This window comes from Camelus ferus, chromosome 12 (genome assembly GCF_009834535.1).
Source record: "Camelus ferus isolate YT-003-E chromosome 12, BCGSAC_Cfer_1.0, whole genome shotgun sequence".
Lineage (NCBI taxonomy): Eukaryota > Metazoa > Chordata > Mammalia > Artiodactyla > Camelidae > Camelus > Camelus ferus.
The window spans coordinates 22,489,580-22,513,804 of record NC_045707.1 but is presented as its reverse complement, the minus strand read 5'-3'; the positions used below and the strand labels follow the sequence as shown (position 1 = coordinate 22,513,804).

The 24,225-nt window shown below is 40.9% G+C and overlaps 1 pseudogene; it reads right to left on the bottom strand.

Annotated features, from left to right (window-relative positions):
• Window positions 1-1,176: 1,176 nt before the first annotated feature.
• On the bottom strand, window positions 1,177-23,960 carry LOC116656630 (annotated as a pseudogene).
• Window positions 23,961-24,225: the final 265 nt, after the last annotated feature.

Below are 24,225 nucleotides of genomic sequence, written 5' to 3'. Positions count from 1 at the left end.
ACTCATAGACATAGAATACAAACTTGTGGTTGCCAAGGGGGCGGAGGGTGGGAAGGGATAGATGGGATTTCAAAATTGTAGAATAGATGAGCAAGATTATACTGTACAGCACAGGGAAATATACACAAGATCTCATGGTAGCTCACAGAGAAAAAAATGTGACAATGAATATATATATGTTCATGTATAACTGAAAAATTGTGCTCTACACTGGAATTTGACACAATATTGTAAAATGATTATAAATCAATAAAAAGTGTTAAAAAAAGATATTGAATATAGTTCCCTGTACTATACAGTAAATATTTGTTGTTTATCTATTTTATATACAGTAGTTTGTACCTGCTAGTGTCAAACTCCTAGTGTATCCCTCCCCACACCTTCCCCTTTTGGTAACCATAAATTTGTTTTCTATGACTGTGAGTCTTTCTGTTTTGTAAATACATTGATTTGTATCATATTTTAGATTCTATTATATAAGTGATATCATATAATATTTGTCTTTCTCTGTCTGACTTATTTCACTTAGTATGATAATCTCGAGGTCCATCCATGTTGCTGCAAATGGCAATATTTCATTTTTATGGCTGAGTAATATTCTATTGCGAGTGCGCACTTGCGCCTGCGTGCATGTGTGTATACTACACACACACACACACACACACACACACCATGTCTTCTTTATCCATTCATTTGTCAATGGACATTTAGGTTGCTCCCATGTCTTGGTTATTGTGAATAGTGCTGCTATGAACATTGTGGTGCAAGTATCTTTTCGAATTAAACTTTTCATATTTTCTGGTTATATGCCCAGGAGTAGAATCATACTGAAACTCTATTTCTAGTTTTTAAGGAACCTCCATATGTTTTCCATAGTGCCTGCACCAATTTGCATTCCTACCAACAGTGTAGGAGGACTGCCTTTTCTCCACACCATCTCTAGCATTTATCATTTGTGGAATTGTTAATGATGGCTATTCTGACTGGTGTAAGGTAATACCTCATTATAGTTTTGATTTACATTTCTCTGATAATTAGCGACATTGAGCATCTTTTCATGTGCCTATTGGCCATCTCTATGTCTTCTTTGGAGAAATGTCTGTTTAAGTCTTCTGCCCATTTTTAATTGGGTTGTTTGGTTTTTTGTTATTGAGTTGTATGTGCTGTTTGTATATTCTGGAAATTAAGCTCTTATTGGTTGCATCATTTGCAAATATTTTCTCCCAGTCCCTCGGTTGTCTTTTCATTTTGTTGATGGCTCCTTTGCTATGCAAAAGTGTGTACATTTGATTAGATACCATTTGTTTATCTTTGCTCTTATTTCTATTGCCTTAGAAGACAATTCTTTTTAAGTAAAAAAGAAATACATTCAAAAATAGTTGGCAAATAGGGAGGAGAATACAAAATTAAACATTTTTTGAAATTACCAAGGTACACCCATTTCAAGTAAAGATAAACAGACCCACATATTTCTTACTGGTCCCTATGCAATAATAGTTCATCACATCACAGAACAGCTATTAATTTACATAAATAAATTATATCAAAACAAATTAAATTGTTTTTGGTCTACTCTGTTTAATAAGACAAGGAAGAATGATGCATTTTGAAAATACTGTCATCAAAAAATGTTTAAAATATAAAGATTCATCACCTAAAGGAATAAACTTTGGATATAAATATAAACATGCTGGTTCTCTGATGATGCCAGATAAATGAGTTTAGGCAATAAAGCTTATTGTTGCCAAAAGTATAGATTATAAATAAGGATTACTGGAACACTAACAATCAATTTCAGATTTTTGCCTTCTTCATTTCAAGAGCCACCAAGCCAGTTTTCTTTAGACTTCCTGGGCTGGTTTGGGCCAGGGTCTAGTCAATATGTAGTCTGCCAGTGATGTAGGTAAATAAGATAGAGGGATGAAGAAAAATTGAGCATCCCAGCCAGCTGAATATCAAGTGCGGGGATGCACAGATGTCAGAGCGTGTTCCATGCAGTCCGTGACCAGGCTCATGTTTGGGCTAATTTGCGACAGCCCTTTTCTTGTGGTTTCAAAATCTGTATACAAAAAGATAAATTGCAGTCAGCAATTTTATTCCTTGTATTTTAAGATCCTATTGGACTCAGCCACAGAAGTCTAACTACATGTAATTTCCACAAGGATTAGGATGTACTTCCCAATATAACAGCCACTAGCCACATGGAGGTGTTGAGCACTTAAAATACAACTAGTATGACTGAAAATTGAACTTTTAAATTTTAATTAATTTTAATTTTAAAACTCAATTCTGTTATTGGAAAACTCTTAAGTATCTTTGGAACAATATAGGTATGTTAATCTACTTTTTCAATTGGAAATTTTTTAACATCTCTATTGAGACATAATTCATACATCATAAAAATCATCCATTTAAAGTGTACAAATCAATGTCTTTAAGTATAATCAGAGTTTTGCAGCCATCACCACAAACTAGAGAACATTTTCATCATCCCAAAAGGAAACCCTGTACCCATGAATAGTCACTCCCATTTCCGGCCAACCCACCCAGCCCTAGGCAACCACTAATCTATTTTCTGTCTCTATGGATTGCCTTTTATGGACATTTCATAGAAATAGAATCATACATTGTGGACTTTTGTGACTGGCTTCTTTCACAGAGCAAACTGTTCTCAAGGTTCATCCATGTTGCAGTGTATATCAGTACTTCACTTCTTTTTATTGCCGAGTAATATTCCATTGTACAGCTATACCACACTTTGTTCACCCATTCAACATTTAATGAACATTTGAGCTGTTTCCACTTTGGGGCTATTATGAAATAATGCTGCTGGCAACTATAAATTTTATTAATCTAAATATAGATGAAGTATGTCCTGGGAAAGTTTAGCATCCAAGTTGAGGTGTGCTGTAAGCGTAAAATACATACCAATTTTCAAAGACCAAAGGGAAAAAATACGTTAAATATCTTATTAATAAATTTTATGTTGATAATAAATGAAGAAATGGCAGTATTTGAGGGTATATTCGTTTAAAATTAAATGTATTATTACAATTAATTTTACCTGTTTCTTTTCCTCTTTTTAAAAGTAGCTATTAGAAAATTTATTATATATATAGCTCTTAGATATCTATTGGACAGTACTGACCTACTGACCTAGATTATTCTGATCCATGGACAAATAAATGAATAATGTCAACTCCTTTTAAATCATGAAATAAATACATCCCTCCTCTTACATATAGTCACTTCTTAGTAAATTGTATTTTGCTTTGATTTCTGTTGTAAACTATATGTACCCATAAGGGGAAACAAATTCCCTCTTAGTTTAAAACTTTAGATGGGGAATAGCTTAGAACAATGACTGGCCTCCTGGCATGGTAGGAACCGTAGTTCCCTAGCTTGAGTTCTGAGAAGCTCAGACAGTTTTTTGTCAGACTTTCCTTGATCCAATTTCCCTCCCCCTGTTGGTGGTGACCCTCTTAGGCCTGATGAACCCAGAAGACAGGGTTGTAGGTCAGAAATCTTCTCTCTGTGCATTGCCCTTCACCTTTCCTCTGTACTAAGACATCATCCAATGCCAGGGACAGGGCTACTGCTACCCACCCCACGGCCTTTTTGTGAAATGGAAAGGAGAGCTGCTCCCTTTGGCCTTGGCAAGCTGCTGACTTCTTTGTGTGGGGAAAAAAGCATCCCTTCCCCAGGAAGGTGCCCCACACCGGTATGCATGACTTACTTCTACTAGGAAGATTGCCTTCCATCCACCCCCAAAACTGCCTCCTCCTCCAGGTCATCAGAATGATATTCTTACACAAAATTGAACCATCTCACTCCTACAAGCCTGCTGTGGCCTGCACATGAGGTCCAGCCTCTGGGAATGGTCAATAGGGCCCTGCAAATCTGGTCCTCACTCACTCACCTCTGCCCACCTACATACACCCTGCGCCCCCTCACAATGAAACAGTGGAGTTTGTGGCCAGGCCCTGTTACCAAAAGGGTAGGTGACATTGAAGGCTGCACTTTACCTGAGCAGGCCTCCCGCACCAGCCTGGCAAAACAATGAAGAGGCACGTCCCTCTCAAGACCCAGAGACTCCATGCCTCTAACCGTGTAGTACCTCCCTGTGCTAGGTGGCCAGGCCCACAGGTGACCAGGCAGGGCAGGCCCTGGCCCTAGGCTGCCTGTATAGTCTCTTCCCCAGCCACAGCAGCCATCACCAAGTCAACCATGAGGTCAGTGGGACATTTCTGAGCCCCTCCTATCTTGGGAAGGCTCTGTTTAAGGAGCTTTATTCTCAGAGGATCTGCCAATCAATCCCCACCAACCCTCTTTGCCCTTCTCATGCAAGGCTTTCCATGATCCCCTCAAAGAAAAGCTCACAGGCATCAAAAAACTTCTGTCCATAGGTCTCCTTGATATGAGGAGGGACTTCTTTCCAGACTTGCTTCATTGTCTCTGAGGCCTTCTACAGATCTGTCATCTCTGTTCTGAAGCAGCCAGGTTCAACTATGCTGACTTTCACCCCAAAATGCTGAAGCTCACGCCTAGGGAAAAACCCTCAAGTTAATGCCTCTGATTGGAAGATACCATAATTTCAATGTTCTCAGGGTGGAAACAAAACAAAACATAGTTATGAAAAACACATTTACTGAATATTTTAAGGAGAGGAAAAAAAGAAATTTTAAATATCCCTAGATGCAACAGCCGGGACATGATTATACAAACTACCAGAACCATTCAACAGTTCTCAACACATCCACTCTTCTAACAGAGTTATTAAGTACCTACCATGTGCTAGACACTGGAAACATGAAGAATATAAGGAATAATAATGAAAATTAGCATTTTCATGATATCTAGTGTGCTACATGCACAATCTTAGTAAATTAAGACTCTGCTCCCCACCTCAAAAAGCTCACAGTGAGTGAGTGCGTCTAACAAGTAAGCAAATAATTGCAATATAATTCAAAAGAAGTCTAAAGGAGAGGTACTCAAAGGGCTACATAAGTAGAGCGGGAGACGCAGACTTTCTGAGGGAGTTAGAGTAGGCTTCAGTGAAGAGAAAATGTTTCAGTTGAGCCTTGAAGAATAAGGAAGGAATTTCCCCACAAAGAAAGAGGAGGAGTGGAATATCAGGCAATGGAAACTGCACACACAGAAGCAGGGGGCTGTGAAAAATTACAGTGTGTTCAAAGACTGCAAGAGACCATTAATGGAATAGGATGTGGGCCTTAAAAGTACAAGTCATTGGTCATTCCGGAATAGTCAAGGCAGTTCAAAAAACAGTTCCAAAAATACTTATCAGAGGTTGTGCATGTCCCAGGCACTGTGCTAAGTGCTGCCTTTGCCAAGTGAAGTAAGATGACCTTGTGCACCATGTTAGACGCATACTGTAGGCACTCCAGGGAAAGTGATGAGGCTCCCTAAACTAGAAGTTCAAGCAGCCTTGCTAGGGAAGACGAGCCCAAGCTGATGTCAAAGAGAAATGTTTGGAATAATGGTCCATAAGAATGTAAAACACAAAGCATCATGACCCTCTAAAGCAATGAATGGTTCTCAGAGTGTAGACCCAGAACAACGGTATTAGCATCTGGGGGCTTGTTAGAGATGCAAATTATTGGGCCCCAGTCCAAATCGGAAACACTCCAGATGAGAACCAACAGTCTGTTTGAACAAGCCCTCCAGGTGGCTGTGAGGCATGCCAAAAGTAAAAATTCCCCGTTCCAAAGGAAAATCCTCCCTCATTGAACCAAAACATAAAACTCTCCAATTTAGAGCTTCAGAAAATGATTCTCCAGGTGCTTGAGTGTGCTGGGGAAGGGGAGGGGCTGTGCAAGCCAGGGGCGCTTCTGCCCTCTACATTCCCTTCCCCTTGCAGCTTGCTCACAGATTCCCAGCACATCACAACATCTCCATCCCCTGTCAAACTCCAACTCAGACGTGGGACAAAACTTCCTGTTCCTGTTGATTCCTAGCACAATTAAGGCAAATTGGAACTTTGTAAAGGAATCAGTGATTTGAATGCTGGAAGAGCATATCTTTGCTCTTGGTCTGGGAATGAGTCAAGGAGTCCAAGAGTCATGAGTGGTGGTAAATCAGCAGGGAGAAGCCCCATGGAGGCAGACAGGATGTCGGGCAGACAGGGAGCCAGGCAAGGTGCCTGCCACATAGTAACAACTTATGCAGTGTCCTCGGTTATTTCCCTACTCCCCTCCTAAGCAGATAATGTACTTTGCACATTGTAATTGATACATACCAGTCATGGTATGTGGTAGTAAATAATGGCTCCCAAAGATATCAGGTCCTAATACCTGGAACCTGTAAATATTTGTTACTGTAGGTGGCAAAGACTGCAAGTGTGACTGAGTTAAGGATCCTGAGATAGGGAGATTGTGCTAGATTACCTGGGCATGCCTTGAATGCAATCACAACTATCTTTACAAGAGAGGCAGAGGTAGATTTGAAGGCCAGCAGAGGAAGAGAAGACAATGTGATCATGGAGGCAGAGATTAGAGTGATGCGGCCACAAGCCAAGGAATGCTGGTGGCCACCAGAAGCTGGAAGAGGCAAGTAACAAATTCTGTCCTAGAGCCTTCAGAAGGAACACGGCCCTGACAACAACTGACATTGGCCCAATGATACTGATTTCAGACTTCTAGCCTCCAGAGCTGCGAGAGAATAAATATGTGGTGTTTTAAGACACCATACACCAGACATAAATTACTTATGGTAATTTACTGTGGCAGCCATAGGAAGCTAATACGTGGTGCCTATAATATTTACAGCTCATTTCCAAATGGAATTGCCCTAAGGTCAGCCCTTGCTAAAGGGGGGTTTGTGCAGCACCCTAATGTCTACAGCTGACTGGACCAGGAAGGGTACTTGATGGGAGGGGTGCCCCTCTCAGGCCTGGACAGTGATTAATTACAGTGTTATTACCTATATGGCTGTGACAAATAACTGAACCTCTGTGCCTCGGTTTCCCTAGACATACAATAAGGATAAAAATAATTCCTTCCTCACTGGGTTACTATGAAAATTAAATGATTTAACAGATGCAAAGTACTCACAACAGTGCCTGACACATAGTAAGTGCAAAATATATCACATGATGTGGTATCACCTGGCATACACAAAAAAATGAACTCAGATAATAGGATTCTCTCTCTCAGAAACTGAAATATAAAGGGAAATAAAAAAAAAAGTAGCTGATAGACATGAAGCTGAAATGATGTATTAAAAAAATCCAGGAGGTAGAGGCAGGGCCATTAAGGGTTGTGGCAAACTGAAGATATAAGAAAGAAAAGAAAGCTGTTAGATAAAGAAAAGATACAAAAGTAAAGCAAAGGAATAAGTTAGTTGGAAGCAGATAAGCACCAGAAAGAGTCACCATGAAGAAACAAAGACAAGTGTGCTTTAAGGAGGAAAGAAGACAATCATCCTCTCTTCAGAAATGAAATTGTATCAAGGGTCAATCTTGAACTAAAGTGTGATGTGGTTACAGGAGACAAAGACTGCGGACAAAACACAGGTCTGCCAAGTCCTGATTGTGGCAGGTGAACGTTGATAAAGATACTAAAATCTGAGGCTCAGTTTCGTGTATAAAATAGACCAGTAACAATATCTACAGATCGGATTTTGAGAGTGATGAAATAAGATAATGTAGGTGAAAGTGACGAGCATGGTATCGGAGACATGTTTAAGTGCTCAGTTGTTGCTTCTGTTTTAACTTAAGAGTGTTACCTCAGAACATCTGAAAAGGCTTCCACTCCATAATTGGAGCAACAGTAGACTGTTCCAAAGAGAGCAAGTCTTCCCGGAATGCTGGAGACATTGACGATTCTCCCCTGTGCGCTCTTCACCAAGGGAAGCATACTCAAGGTCACCTCTATCAAACCAATGAGGTTGACTTGGAGGGTACTCATGTAGGTGTCAATCTTCAGCCAGTCAGTGTAGCCAAATGGGTGAAAAGTGCCTGCGTTGTTGACCAGACCCCAAAGTCCTAAAACAATAAAGGCAAAGCAGGAGTTTAGTTTCAGACAAAAATGAGAGACTTCTACCTTGATCAATCTTCCTGCTGAAAACAACTAAAAAATGCTAGACAAAAATACATTTTTTCAATCTTCTTAAACACATCTATCAGTAAGAAAGTATAGAAAGGTCAGGCTAAAAACTAAAAGAAGATAGGAATCCAGGGAGGGTAAACAGAACACTGATGCTAGCTTTTTGATTCAAGAAAATTTGCCAACCAGTGTGAAATTGAAGTTCAGTGCTTATAGCCTCAAAAAACATACACATTAAGAAGGTATGAAGTCCAGGGCCCACCTAAGGTAGGGAATCTAATAAAAGACACTTTCTTCATTAAACTGGGATGCTAACTGGCTACACTATCACTTTAAGGGTGAGGTAGAAAGTCCTTCCAAAGGACTGAAAGTATAACTGCCTGTCTTGAACTCTGGTGTTGGGAGAATTGGCCCTGAGGAATCATAACCACAGGTCATCCCTCATAAGAGTTTGCAGCTGAATTCACACTATCTGAGTGGCCAAAACAACAAAAAACAAAAAACTTCAAGCCAAGAATTAAGTTGAAGGTGGCCAAGTGCCCCCTGGCACCTGATGGAAGCAAATGTAGATCCTCTCTGAAGGAATCTTTATGTCAGGCCTTAAAGAGTCACCAAGAGAGAGTTACTAAGAAAAATAGGAGTTCACTGTCATCAGTCACTACATACACACAGTAACAAAGCATCATAGGCAAAAAAAGAGCAGAAACCATAGGCAGCAGAGACAGGCTCACAAGGACTTTAGATACCAAAATTTATAAGACACATAAAGTAAAATGTGTGTGCTAAATGTGATTTTTAAATAAAAGGGCTTGAAAATATTCATCCAGACAAGATACTATCAAATTGATCAAGAAGATTTAGAATGAACCAAATAGAAGTTCTAGAAATAAAAGGTATAATAGCTGACATTCAGTGGACAGATTTAATAGCAGACAGAAAGAGCAGAAAAGAGAAAATGGTAAGCTGCAACATAGAAAAAAGGAGACATTTAGAATACAGTGCAAAGAGAAAAAGAGATGGAAAAGAGTGAAATAAAAGAGACACAAGAGCAAATTAAAAACATCTAACATGTATCTAATCAGATTCAGGAAGAAAAGAGGGAAAATGGAATAAAGGCAATATCCGAAGTAACAACAGATGAGAATTTTCCAGACTCGACAAAGACACTAACCCATAGAGTCAAAAAGCCAAAGAAACCCCAAGCAGTATAAATAAAAAAATTCACATCTAGACAGACTAAAATAAAGCCTTAGTAAGATCAAAGAAAGAGAATATCCTTAAATAGTCAGAAAGAAAAGACAGATTTACAAAAGGTGAAACAGTTAGGCTGACAGCTGACTTCTCAATAGTAACAACAGAAACCAGGGGACAGTGGAATGGTATCTCCAATGGGCTGAGAAAATAACTGTAAACTTACAAATGCTTATCTAGGAATGAAGGTAAAGACATTTTAAGAAATGTAAAAAAACAAAGAAGAAGGAGGAGGAGAATGAAAAGGAGGAGGAGAAAAGGAGAGGAAAGGAGAGGAAAAGAAAGAGAAGTTTTACCCCTAACATATTCTGAATTCTAAAGAATATACTCAGTCAGGAGGAAAGTAATTTTAGATGAAAGATTCTAGAAGGAATGATGAACAAAGAAAACGGTAAGTAGGGGATAAGTCTAAACAAACATCATATATTGTAGGGCCAAAAACAGAACTAAAATACATACTAGGAATAGCATATATGTCAGAGGAGGTGATTGAAGTTCAAAGTGTTCTGAAGGCCTTAGATTAATCAGGAGAAAAAAATAATAAAATGACAATCGGTAAAGATGCAGTTCAAATTTCTAGAGGAACCACTAAATACATAGGAATAGAATATGTTACTTTCAATTTAGTAATGGAAAAGGTGGAATAAAAATCCAATCAATTCACAAGAGGGAAAGAAACAGAAAATGTGGGACAAACAAGCACAAAATAAGGCGACAGAAATAAATTCAAACATACCCGTCCTTAAGTAAGTGTAGGTGAATGAAATGTTCTAGTCAAAAAGGCAAAAACTGTCCGGCTGAATTATTTTGTATATCTAGCTGTATGCTATTTACAAAAGACTCATATAAAATATGGAGATATAAAAAGTTTGAAAGTGTAAGGTCAGAAAAAGGCTCTGAGGCAACAATCTTTGTCACTGAAGGGATGGTAGCATACTCCCCTGAGAGAAGGGCCAAAGAGAAAAGCAGGTGTGGTGAAGAGAAGATAAAAAGACAGAGTCCTCCTTTAGATTTTATGAATCTGAGGTTCCAGCTGAATTTGCAGATGAGAAAGCCAGCAAGTGGTTGGGAATTCAGGTGTGAAGAACAAGAAATAACTTAGAAATCAAGGGCATAAAGGTAATGGATAAAACTGTAGGTAGGTGGGGTCCATTCAGCATTGGTTGAGCCCATATCACGTACCAGGCAAGATGTCAGAAACTGGAGATACAGCAATGGGTAAGAGAGGTCTGTGTCCTCAGGGAGCACACGCTCTAACTGATGGGAAAACAATGACAACAACAACACTGTAGAAATAAACTGCTCCAAACAGCACAGCACAGAGGCTGTGACTGCCCGTAACTCCTGGTTCTGCCTGGGGGAGTCAAGAACGTCCTCAGGTAGGAGTAATGGTTTAAAGTCAATTTTCAACTTTAAAGTACATTTAAAAGAAGTTAAACATTCTGCAACCCAAGCAAAACAATTTTATTGCCAGTTTGCAACTCCTAGGTTAAATAGACATTGAGGAGGTCCAATTAATAAGATCTATTAAATCATAAAACAAGAGGGAGGAACAAGAAAGAGGTTAAAGAGGATTTGGATAATATCCAAAGAAAATGCAACTTAGAAAAGAGGATTTCTCATAATTGCCGAAAATTGGAAACAACCAAGATATCCTTCAATAAGTGAATGAATAAATAAACTGTGGTAACTGCAATAGAATATTATTGAGCAATAAAAAGAAATGAGCTGTTAAGCCACAGAACGACATGGAGGGACCTTAAATGCATATTGTTAAATGAAAGAAGCCAGTCCAGAAGGCCATACCCAACATGATTCCAACTATATGGCATCTGGTAAAAAAAAAAACTACGGAAACAGTAAAAAGCTGAGGAGTTCCCAGGTTTGGGGGAAGGTGGTGACGGAGGAAGAGATGACTAGATGGCTCACAGAGGATTTTTAGGGCAGTGAAATTATTCTGCATTATGCTATTAATGGTAGATACGCAATAATTTCTATTTGGCAAAACCCATAGAACTGTGTAACACAGTGTGGATCCTAATGTAAATTACAGACTTCAGTTAATGATAATGCATCAATATTGGGTCATCAAATATAATAAATGTGGCACGCCAATGCAAGATGTTAATAACAGGAGAAACTATAAGATGGGGGTTGTATATGGGAACTCCATACTTTCCAATTTTTCTATAAACCTGTAACAACTCTAAGAAATACACTCTATTAATTAGAAAATAAAAACTTTTTTTTTTTTTTTAAAAGAAGAGGACCAAAGGCTGACTTCCGGGAATGTCTATATTTTAGATGGTAGCCAAGGGAAGAAGAATCAGTTTCTAAAGAACACCCTGAAAATTCTTCAAGCAAAGAATTGTGGTTGTAAACATTCTACTTGCAAGGTGGGATAACAGCATCAAATCCATTGGGTTCATTTTTCAACGTGAAATTGTTAAGAAAATGAAACACCACAAAAGATCAAGACTGCCCTTCAAATGACAAAGCCAGCATTTAAGCCCTGCTTTTGAGATTTTATATATATATAAAATATATATATAACTTTAACATCTTCATGCCTAAGTAATGAAAGGAGAAAATAATTCTCTATACCTCTGTCCCCCACACGCTTTTTCACCCACTGGGTGGCCGCAGCGATGCTCTGTGTGTTGGTGACATCCAGGATCACCGTCTCCACCCTATCTGACGTCTGGCCCTTCAGCTTCTGGGCCCCCTTCTCGGTCAGACACGCAGCCAGCACCCTGAGTCCTCGCAGGTCCAGCTGCCTGGCCAGCAGGTTCCCGAAGCCCGAGTCACAGCCCATGATGAAGACGTACTTGTACCGGAGGTGGCTCACCACCTGCCTCTCCCGGTACCAGCGCAGGAGGTGGTACAGGCCCACCAGGGCCGCCAGGCACAGCCACATGGAGAGAAGATCTTCTTCCCTTTCAAAAGAAAATGAACAGTTTTATTTTATTCCTTCCTTTTTTTCTCTAACCAGTGTTGAGTATTTACTATGTGCCAGGCATTGCATGAGTTGCTGGGACTCTTTATTAACTAATATTTAGTCCAACCCTCTAGTCACAGTCCACGGAGGGAGTCAGGGAAGTAACCAAATAAATGCACTGCCTTGTGGTAGGTGCCAACAGAAGCGTACACACAGTCTAATGAGGCTGCAGAAGAGGGCCAGTGACCCACTGCCTGCAGAGTTAGAAACAGCTCCACAGAGGCGGTGATTTGGGAGCTACTTCCTACAAGATAGTTGAGTTCAAAAAGTGGACAAGGATGAAAGGACGCTCCAGGCAGCAATAATGTGCATGTGAGTGGAGTGGTGGGCAACATGAAACTTGCTGATACCGACAGGCAGCTCAGCACGGTGAGGCAGAGAGCACACAGAGGAAGACGTGGAAGGTAAGGTAGGGAAGAGGCGGGCCAGGAGGGGCCCGTGGGCTGCACTAAGGCATCGGGATGCTGTCTTGCAGGCCACAGGGGTGTGCTACTAGAAGGTATTCAATGCAGGAGTAAGATGGCCAGACTTAGCTTTAGAAAGCTCTGCCTCACAGCGGGAAAGGAGGAAAGATTAAACAGGGGTGCGGTGAAGGCAAAGAGATTAGTTAAGAGACCCACAATTTCAGGTGAGAGATTGCAGCCAAAGTAGTTTATAAATATAGACCAATCAGTTGCATTGTTCAGAGATGAGTGTTGGGTGTCCAGAGATGCCTACCTGTCTGTATGTAGTTCTGGAGAAACATCTACCACTTTGGGGCAATCTACAGTTGTTGGCTGAACTAACACATGATTCATAAAGTTACAGGTAGAGGTCAAAGGCAGGGGTTGGGCCCACTAGGGCATCATAAGGCCCACACAGTGCCTGCCTTAGCTTGGCTTTAAGGCCTTCCCAGTGCTCTGGCCCTCGACTTCGTCCTTAGCCTTCTCTTTGACCACACTTCTTTTGCACCCTACTCTTCAGTCATAACAAACACCGTCCAGTACCCTACACACTACAGGCTTTTCATGCCTTGGTACACAATTCTGTGTACAGTTCCTTCTTTCCCAGCTCTCATCCCTTTGAGAAATAACATTCACCTGTTAAGACTCCACTGAGTCATCATTCTCATTCGGCAGACATCAGTTCAGCATCTACTATGAGCCAGACACAATGTCAGGCACTGATATGTGACAGTGAAGGAAACGAGGTTCCATTTTCACTGAATTCACAGTCTTAAGTGTAATGACTGGCAAGAAAGCAATGCGATACACAGTCGTCCCTTGGTATCCACAGGGAACTGATTCTAGGACCCTTCGCAGATACCAAAATCTGAGGATGTTCAAGTCCCTTATGTAAAATGGCATAGTAGTTGCATACAACTTATGCCCATCCTCCCATATACTTTAAATCATCTCTAGATTACTTATAATACCTAATGCAATGTAAACGCTCTGTAAATAATTGCAAATACAATGTAAATGCTATGTAAGTAGTTGCTGGCCTGCAGCAAATTCAAGTTTTGCTTTTTCGGAATTTTTTCCTAATATCTTTGATCCACAGTTGGTTGAATCTGCAGGTGTGGAACCCGTGGATATGGAGAGCTGACTGTAACTGAAGTAAGGGAAGGATGCTGCTGGAGCACTCAGGAGAGGCTTCCAAGCCAGTCTAGGGAGATCTGAGAAGTTTCCTAGTGAGAAGTAAATATAACTTGAGATCTAAAGCACAATCAAATAGCAGTAAAGGCAGCTAACACTTGTGTAGCATTTGCTATGATCAGGCCCTGTTCTGAGCATTTCACATATATTAACAGTGAATTCTCACAACAGCCCTGTAAGGCAGGTCCTGTCATATCCCTGTGTGTCAGTTCAGACATCAAGACAGTCAAGGGCCTCACTGGGGGCAACATCTATAGAGAATAAAGGGGGAGAGTGCAGAAATAGGTGGCAACACAGGCCTGACACCTCTGAAAGAAGAGAGAGAAGGCAGGGGGATTTAAGAGAAAGAAACTTAAACTGCAGCCCAGGCCCCAAACACTCTCAGCTAGGCTGATGGGGGTCCTTGAGCAAAGACTGCCCGGCAGAGTCCCACACTGCGCTGAACACTGGGCTGTAGGAGCTTTACAGTCCTGCCTCCAGACCTTCAGGGAGGGGAGAGGGGATGGAGATTGAGTTTAATCACTAATGGCCAATTATTTAAATCAGTTATGCCTTTGTAATGAAGGCTCCATAGAAACTGAAAAGGATAGCATTCAGAGAGCTTCCGGTGAGCATGCGGAGATTCAGGGAAAGCGCTGTGCTCAGAGGGAGCGCAGAAGCTCTGCGCCCCTTCCCCCTGCCTTGCCCCGAGCATGTCTTTCACCTGACTGTTCCTGAGCTGTATCTTTTTATAATAAACCAGTAATCTGGTAAGTAAAATGTTTCTGTGAGTTCTGTGAGCCACTCCAGCAAATGAATTGAACCCAAGGATGGGGTTGTTGGATTCCCCAACCTATAGTCAGTCTGTCAGAAGCACAAGTGATAATCTGTGTTTGCAACTGGCATCTGCAGGTGGGGTGGGGAGCAGGTAACCTTACAGGACTGAGTTGAATTGTGGGACACCTGGCCGGTGTCGCAGAGAATGGCTTGTTGTAAGTGGGTCCAGAGCTGTTAAGGATATAGGGGAATAAAATTGGAAGAGCCAGTGAAGGGGAGAAAATAGTGGACAGAGGCATTTAATGCTCCCTCCATCACTCCCCTCTCTTTCTCTCCTTTCCCCCCTCCCCCACATCCCTGTTCTCTCCCCCTCCCCCCAGCTTTCAGCTCTCTCCATTCCAAGAGCTCTGTGTTCTCTAGCCAGCTACCTCTGTGCTGCCTGATTGGCGTTCTTTGCTGCACTGTAGTCACAGACAGAGCTTGTCCTGCCTGTCTATGGACTAAAAGGGCAGTTTCCCAACGCCAGTCACAGATGAAAATCCACCCCCCGCTGAGGAGGAGCTCGGACTGCACGGCCTCCGTGGGTGTTACTGTTAAACCATCACACAGCAAGAAGACTGGACTTGCAGAAGGGGCGTGCCAGGCCAGGCAGAGCCCCCAAACTGAGCCAAAGCTGAACATGAATCAGATATATATCCAACGATACCTTGACTATTGCAAACATCTACAGCCCTTGACCTGACCATTTTCTGAGGTTCTGTCCTGTGTTTCTAAATTCCGTAAGTACTCTGCAGCCAGATACTCAATATATCCAAGATAGAATGTATCGTACTTTCTCCTAAAACTTTCTCCTCCAGTACTCCCAATTTCTATCTCTATTGCTTTTTCAGTCTTCGAGGCTCTGACGCTTCCTCCCCAGTTGCCCTGTGCATTACCTTCAGGAGAGGAGGCTGCAGAGTCTCGCTCTGCAGTAGCTCTGGAGCTCCTGCCTGCTCCTCTTCATTCTGTGGCCACGTCCAGTGTTCAGGTCTTCAACATTCGATGCCCCTTGCTTGTCCAATCCTAGCAGCCTTCCCGCTATCCCCACAGCATCAGTCCCTTCCCCTCTCAGCCACACGGTGCTGTCTGATTAATTTTCCTGAAGCACAGTTCTGTTGATGTCTGTACCTGAAAAGCATTCAACCTACTCAGTAAAATCTAAGTCATCTAAATCCATGACTGGGCCTCAACCTTGTCTCCTGCTGCTCCCACTCACACAGCCTGTGTTCCATGCACACTGAGGAGATTGCTGCTTCTCCATTTATTCGTGCGCTGCTCTTTTCGTGCTCCAGATCTGTGCTCTCACTACTCCTTTGCCTGTAATGCCCTTCTTGCTCATCTACGCACGTCACTTATTACCGATCCTGCAAAGCTCAGCAAATCACAGTTCCTCCATATAAAGCCTTCTCTGAATTATCAGCAGTAGATCTGCTCTCCCATAACAATATACTCAAACCGCTCCTGTGTAACTCATCACTCCAACTGGGCTGGTATCCCTGGGGCAGTTCTGTGACTGATTAATCTTTGCAACTGACGAAGTACCTACTTAGGGGCTTTGGTCCAGTATGTAACTAAATTGGATGATTACCACTTCTGAAAGAGCCTGTTTGTAACACATATTCAGCACATAAAGCTACTTTGCCCAATTGATGGACTGTAGTTAAATGTCACTGCTTTTTGGGGGGGAGCAATTAGGTTTATTTATTTATTTTTAATGGAAGCACTGGGGATTGAATCCACGACCTGATGCACGCGGTGCATGTGTTCCACTACTTAAGCTATACCCTCCCCCCGTATGTCACTCTTACTCCCTGCATTATTTTTCTTTTTCTTTTTTTTTTTAACTTTTTTTATTGATTTATAATCATTTTACAATGTTGTGTCAAATTCCAGTGTTCAGCACAATTTTTCAGTCATACATGGACATATGCACACTCATTATCACATTTTTTCCTCTGTGATTCCCTGTATTTTTCTTTTTCTTGAAAGTAGCAACTACAATATAATACATAGTAAGTGTTTTTACAGATCTTTTCCTTTTCTATAGCTGTTTAGAAAGTGTCTAACTTCACAAAGACACACAGAAGTAAGTGTAAGCTAAGACTGTGGTTACTCAACCTGACCATTCCGCCGGTACCTGGGGACAAAAGCCTTTGACTAGTTTTTAGCATCTCCATCTTCCTCATTCTTCATATTCAGGCACATTCCAAACCCTGCAGATTCATTAATATTCTGTCTCACATCTCTGCCCTTCCTTATGTTCTACCTTGGTTTTTACCTTCACTCTGCTCACCTGGCCTAAAGCCTCCTACATTGTCCCCTCACCTCCCACTCATTCTGCACACCACTGCTGGATTAATGTTTCTCGGGCCCAGTCTTAGTCAGGCCATTCCCTCCAGCAGTCCCCACTGTCCACCAAACAAAGGGCAAACTCACTAGGTGATTCGAGGCCCTCCACCTACAGTCCACTCACAAATGTCCGCTTGCAGTCAAGTTGGGAAACTCACCATTTCTCACACCTGCCAGCACATTTCAACTTTCGGAGCTTTGCTCTTGCTATTTCCTCTGCTTTTTCACTGAAACAAATATTTATCAAGTACCAACCATGAACCAAGTCCTGGGTGAGTGCTGCGAGTACAAAGATAAGTAGAACCCAGTGCCTACCGTTAAGGAGCTCACAGAACTAGTGGGGGATATAGGAATAGAATTTGACACAACATTGCAAAATGACTACAACTCAGTAAAAAATGTTTAAAAAAAAGATAAAAAACCATATTTCTTCTGTACAGCACAAGGAACCATTTATAATATCTTGTAATAACCTTTAATGAAAAAGAATATGAAAACAAATATATGTATGAATATGCATGACCGGGACATTGCGCTGAAACACTAGAAATTGACACATCATAACAGACTATACTTCAATAAAAAATAACAATAATTATAAAAAAATTATTTTTAAAATGTGGAAGGGCAGAGGGTATAGCTCATTGGTAGAGTGCATGACCTAGCATGCATGAGGTCCTGGATTAAATCCCCAGTACCTCCATTTAAATAAATAAAATAAATGCAATTACCTTCCCCCCCAAAATTAAAAAAAATTTTTTTTAATGTGGAAAGGACAACAAAAGAAGGTGCTTATTTTTGCCTAAGGTGTCATGGAAGAGGTCGCATTAGAGGTGAACAGAAGTTCAGCAGCCTGAACAGAGTGAAGGGGAGCACAGCCCAGGCAGCAGGAGCAGGATGAGAGCTGGCGCACAGGTTTATAAGTTAACACAGGCCATGGAGTAGCAAGAGGCAACGCTAGAAAGACAGGTAAGGGCCTGATCAGGAAAGCCCTTGGATGGCATGCTGAAGAATGTGGACTGTGTCCTGCATGTTGTCATTCATGCATTCAGTGAACATTTGTGAGCACCCCCATGTGGTAGGCACTGAGTTACACTGCTGGTGGGAAGGTAAAGTGGTATAGTTGCTTTGGAACCTTGACAACATGCTCACTTACAAAAGACCACATATTGTATGATTCAGCTTATATCAACTTTCTAAAATAGGCAAATCTATAGAGACAGAAAGTAGGTGACTGATTGCCTAGGGAAATCAGGGTTGGGGGAAATATGGGAGGGTTACTGCTAAAGTGTAAGGAAATTCTTTTGGGGGTAACACAAATGTTCTAGAATTGATTGTGGCAAATGGTTACACAAGTCTGTGAATATGTTAAGATCTACCGAATTGTCTACTTTAAATGAGTGAATTGTATGTGTAAATTATATCTCAATAAAGCTTTTAAATAAAATAGATATAATAAATGTTAGAAGAGGGTATGCACTTTGGACAAAAGAAAAAGAGCAGGGTAAGGGGGATCAGGAGAAGGCCCCAACAAGAAAGCCAAGAAAGCCAAGAAAACCACATCTGAGTAAAAATATGGAGGATGTCAAACAGCTCAGCATACAACAGGTATGAGAAGAAGGGAAGAAATTGAAATATACAAAAAGCAGATGCCCTTGGACTTAGTGATTAGATGAGGGAGTCCTAGAGTAATTCCCAGTTTCAAATCCCTGAGATACAGGATGGTTCAGTATACATTCTTATGTATCAATAAATGTGATGCAGCACATCAATAGAATGAAAGATAAAAATCATATGATCATCTCAAAAGATGCAGAAAAATCATTTGACAAAATTCAACACCCTTTCAGGATGAAAACTCCCAACAAATTGGGTACAGAAGGATCAGATTTCAAAATAATAAAGCCATCTATACATTTGATACAATCCCTATCAAAATTCCAATGTCATTTTCCACCAAAATAGAAAAAACAATCCTAAAATCCTTATGGAACCACCCTGAACAACAATGCAATTCGGAGAAAGAAGAATAAGGCTGGAGGCATCGCATTTCCTGAATTTAAACTATACTACAAAGCTATCGTAATCAAAGCAGTATGGTAGTGGCATTAAAAACAGACACATGGACCAATGCACCAGAATCAAAAGCCCAGAAACAAACTGACACATAAGTGTTCAAAGCAATATTTGATAAAGGAGCCAAGAATACTCAATGGGTAAGAATAATCTTTTCAATAAATGTTGGAATGTTCACATGCAAAAGAAGGAAACTGGACCTTGTTTTCACCACTCACAGAAATTAATTCAAACTGGATTAAAGACTTAAATGTAACAACTGAAATTGTAAAACTCCTGAAAGAAAGCATAGGGAAAAATTCCTTGACATTGGTCTTGGCAACAAATTTTTGGATATAATACTAAGAGCAAAAGCAAAAATAAGCTTCTGCACAACAAATGAAACAATCAACAAAATGAAAAGGCAACCTATAGAATGAGAAAAAATATTTGAAAACCATGTATCTGATAAGGAGTCAAAATCCAAAATATATAAGGAACTCATACAACTTAATAGCAACAAAACAAAACAAACAAAACAAAACAAAACAAAAAACAAACAAACAAAAAAACCTAATAAAATCCAATTAAAAATGGACAGAGGATCTGAACAGACATTTTTCCAAAGAAGACATATAAATGGCCAGCAGGTATATGGAAAGATGCTCAACATCACTAGTCATAAGGGAAATGCAAATCAAAACCACAATGGATATCACTTTAGGCCTGTTAGAATGGCTGTTATCAAAAAGACAAGACATAGTAAGTATTTGCAAGGATGGGGGAAAAAATGCACCTGTGTCATCAGTCTCCAGGCAGAAAAACTAGAACAACCTGAAAGCGGTTAGGAGAAAGGAAGGGAAAGGCTGGGAGGAGCTTCAGGGAAGTGGGTAATACAGAGGGCTGGGCTCTGCTTAGCAGGCATCTTCAGTGAGCCACCTTCTTGGGCTGAAGGAGCTCAAATTCAAACATATCTCTGTAGGTGTTATCCTTGAGGCTTTTCTTCACCAACAGGGAAGTCATTGGTCCATTCCATCTTGGAGACTTCATCCTGGGACTGTCTACAATGAACTATCGAGGTCATTTGGCCATCCCCTAGCCTGAGATTCCCTTTCTGCTCTCCCCACTTAGCAGAGTGAGTGCTTCTCCAAGTGAAGATCATTTATTTTTGTGGATGGGGCAATGTAAGCATGGGGGGAAAGAAGGGAAAGGTAGGGGAAGAAGAGAAAAAAAAAGTGTGAGAAGTAGAAGGTGTCCAGGAGCTCCAGAAGGAAGGACAGATGGCTTAATCTGCCTAAGCACCCACCAGGTTGTCCCTTCTTTGTTCCTCCCTCCCCATCGTCAGTCTCCAGATCCCATCCTCACCAGCCCTGGTCCTGGAGAGTGACAGGGCCCCAGGGTGGAAGCAGGAAGGTTTGGGGCCCCATGAATTGTCCTCTCTGGATACCTTGGAACCTGCGGCAAACACAGGGTCCCAAGCCACTGGTGTGAGTATTAGAAATGTCAGTACTGACTACTACCCATGACTGTTTTCTCCACAACCAGGAAGCCCAATAGAAACTAACCATGATACCATGTTATCTGTCCCTCTGCAGAGCAACCATAAAAACCTGGCACAGGTGTGGGGGGAAAATGGGTAAACCAAGGGAAAATCCTAGGGAGACGGTCAATCCTTAGTGTGAGGCTCTCTGCTAACCTGGGCTTCCCCCTCCAGCCATTGTGCTTAACGTGTGCCAAAGACTCTCACACCCGAACCTGGAGGTGTTGCAGGCTTCTATGATTTTCCTCTTCAGCAACAGTGCAGGATGTATTCCATTTGTCAGAATGCTTTTTTTTTTTTTTGGAACCTGTTATGATACCAGTGAGACTACCTGCCTAGTTACCTGCCTACTCTGCCTTTTCTTCCTTCCAAGAGTCTCTCTGCATGAGTTCCTCTGCCCCCGACACCCTGATCTTGTGATAACACAGAATCATGAAAATGGATTCTAAGGCCAGATTACCTGGGTTCAAATTCTGGCTTTACCGTATACTAGTTGTGTGGCCTTAGGCAAGTGAATTAACCTCTCTGTCCCTGTATGCTCATCTTCAGCACAGGAAAAGGACACTTCCGTGATCTGGGGGGAGAGTTAGATGAGTTAACACATGTAAAGCACTACATAATTGTTAGATATTAGTATTATTTTGGTGGTGGTGGTTTTATTATTGCCATTCTAGGTCTGGAATCCCTGAGCCCTACCTCTTCTTGCAGGCTTTAACAGAAGGAAAGTTTCACCAAGGGAACTCACACTATCTGGTGCATTCAGCCACCACTTTTTCGCCATCTGTGTAACTGCAGGTACTGCAACATCCTTAGTCATGTCTGTGTGCCTTTCATCACTGCACTGGTCTGTGCTAGCTCACCCTGACTTCTTCAGTTTCAAGCAGAGGACCTCTCTCTCTGTAATACAGTGCTTGGCAAAGTAAGGAATAGCTTTTATTCCCTTCTTTTAAATCTTCAGACCTGGGCTTGTGTATAAGCTTCAGTCAGTCTAGTCACTGATCCTAAGAGTGAGTCTACAAACTGCAGATGGATTCATGGACTGATCAGCTGCGACATTCTTTGTTCTCACACTTGGCATACAAACTAGGTGTTACTTGTAAAACAAAGAATGTTGCCCATGGGCCAGTTCTACAGGGATCAAGTCATTAACCCCTGCAGTCGCTGGCCGACAGCACATCCTGAAAGGAATTCAGGAGAAAAATGGGATAAGGCACTCTGCACTTTGGAAAAAACAGACACCTTAGATAGTTAGAGATATCTCAGGGAAAAAATTAATGAACCCATATTCTCGCATCTTCCCATACATAGAAGAGCACTAAAATCATTACCTGAGATACCTGATCCTCATGACTAGTAGTAACCTTTTATTGAGATGTATGCTTTGACTTCACACACTCTCTAGCCAAGATCACATATGTACTGGCTTCTCCCCCTACCTCTTTGGAGCAGTTCCTCAGAGCTGCCTGAGAGGCTGACTCCCAGGCTATAGCCCTCAGTAGGGCCTTGAATAAACTCAACTCACAGCTCTTACATTCCGTGCTTTTCTTTCAGTTGACATACTAAGCCAGCAATGGTTTATCACAATTAGATGCTATTATGCACCCATCATAATGTTTTAACTGAAAAAGGCTGACAGTGTCTGTTGTTGACAAGGATATGGAACAAGAAACATTAGTACTGAAAGAGTGAGTTGATGCAATCAATTTGGGGGCAAAAATGGTCGGTCCTTATCCACCTTCTCTATACTCAAGAGATTCCACTGTAGGTGTATAACCACCACAAATACCCACATGTGTACCTGTAAGACGTATTTGCGGCAGCATTGCTTGTAATCGCCAAAAGCTGGAAACAACCAAGACATGCACCAACAGTAGAATGGATAAGATAGTTGAGATATGTTCATACAACGGAATGCTACACAGTGACAGAAATGAACAAACTGCAGCTACACACGATTACACAAATGAATCCCACAAACAGACTACTGGATACAAAAGAACACATACTGTATGATTTCATCTACGCAAAGCTTTAAAGAGACCAAACTAATCTGTGTTGCTACAAGTCAGACTGCTGGTTGCCTTTGTGGAGGAGGTAGGGCTTAACCACTGAGGAAGGTATTAGTGGGTTGTCTGTGGTGCTGGTAATGTTGTATTACTTGACATATGTGGCTGTACAGAAGTGCTAACTTGGTGAAAATGCATTGAACTGTCCACCTATGATCTGTATGTTTTCAACTCAAGTCAGAAAAAGTAAAGTAACTCTCTGATTAAAAAAGAAGAAGAAAAGAAACAGTTTGAGGAAAATCCCTTCTGTATTTATTTGTTATAAAATTCTTATCAAGAACACTGTGCATCTGTATAAATCCAGTCATGCGTTCAGTGCTAGGAAAGATTTTGTCTTTTCTAAGTAAATAGTATACTATGGATTATTTAAAAACTATCTAGTTTTTCATATTATCTTAGAAGTTCAAGGCCAAATTTAGTGTTCAATCATAGTAATTCTGTTAGCCCTCGAAACAGCTTTTTTTCTTCTTTCTTTTCTTCTATTCACTTTGATTTTTCTATTTCTTTTTACATTTCCACTTGCATTTCAATAATCTTATTGTATATGTGTCATTTACTTCAGGTAACCTGAAACTTTGAGAAGATGCTACACTTGTCCAAGAATAAAACTTAGCAGATTCTCCAATCTCAGCCTTGTCCCAAAAGCTGACTCACTCAATCCCTCTGCCAAGTGAGAAAAAATGAAAAATTAGCAAATATGCTGGAAGTGGATGCTTTGTTCTAGCATTGAGATATGCATCTCTATCTCACTTCATGTCATATCAGTATACAAGATCCCACAAAGAGAAAGGAAAAATGTTACCTGAGGAATTCTTGTTTGGGAATATCTGTCAGATTTCAAACACTTCTTGTTTAACTGCCTTTGGAATTTTACTTCTCTGTTCTCCACAGGATTAGAAATGTTACAAGTGAGAGGGAATAACAGGACTATTTAAACTGTTACTTAGGGGTCACATGGGTTAAGACAAAAAATAGAAAAAAAATAAAATAAATCACCATTCCCACTGCAAGGACCTTGTTCACAGTGGGAGTTGGGGGTAGGGTTAGGGCAGGACCCAAACTGGACCATAGAATTTCAGCAACACAATTTTCATGGCTGAATTACATAAGTCGCCATTTGCTTACCCAAATTTTCACAAACTTACCCCACAGCTCTCAGCATTAACCATGAAAGAGCTAATTTTCCCCACTGTCAAGAATATCAGTTTACAGAGCATACCAAGGACGTCCTATTTGTAAATATAAAATCACCCCCAACTTCTAAGCAATACTTTCCCAAACTCCAAAGAGTAAAGATCCAAAAAAGAAAAGAGAGAGAGAGAGAGAGAGAGAGAGAGAGAAAACAATGGTGATGAAATTTCTTTCAGAAATCAAAGTTGAAGGATCTTTTAAGAAAATTGAAAACCATAATCAAGACCTCTCTCCAAACAGATCTTATCCCCAACCAAACACACACACACAAACACACACA